The sequence below is a fragment of the Sinocyclocheilus rhinocerous genome, unplaced genomic scaffold (genome assembly GCF_001515625.1).
Source record: "Sinocyclocheilus rhinocerous isolate Xijiao unplaced genomic scaffold, SAMN03320098_v1.1 scaffold376, whole genome shotgun sequence".
Lineage (NCBI taxonomy): Eukaryota > Metazoa > Chordata > Actinopteri > Cypriniformes > Cyprinidae > Sinocyclocheilus > Sinocyclocheilus rhinocerous.
This window is the reverse complement of record NW_015631723.1, coordinates 368828-369230: the sequence shown is the minus strand read 5'-3', so window position 1 is coordinate 369230 and position 403 is coordinate 368828.

The following is a 403-nucleotide window of genomic DNA, read 5'->3' as shown; positions in this document are numbered from 1 at the left end:
TGGGTGTGGATAGGAACTATCAAAAGTCATTAGCTCAGACTAATCTTGGCTCAGAAACCTCTTCTTTTGAGACGGACACTATCCAGGACTCCTCAAAGACTCTCCTCTTGAGTTTGATTTTCCGGCAGTTTTTATCTTCAAGTAACTTTGTCGATCCACAGGAAAGCTGTGGACTTTCCTATCTTCAGAAGAACCAGGAAAACCTCCAGCTCACTCCTAAAGAACTCATCAAGAACCTCCGTTGTCTACCGCATCAGGACTCTTGTTCAGCAACGAAGCCAATACAAGTAATCGTTTAGAACCATTTAAATGCGTGTTTAAGTTTGAGCCCCTTATAAGGTGATTTTTGATTCTCTGATGATTCTCATTAGGTTGTGGTTAATTGATGTGAAATACTGCCATT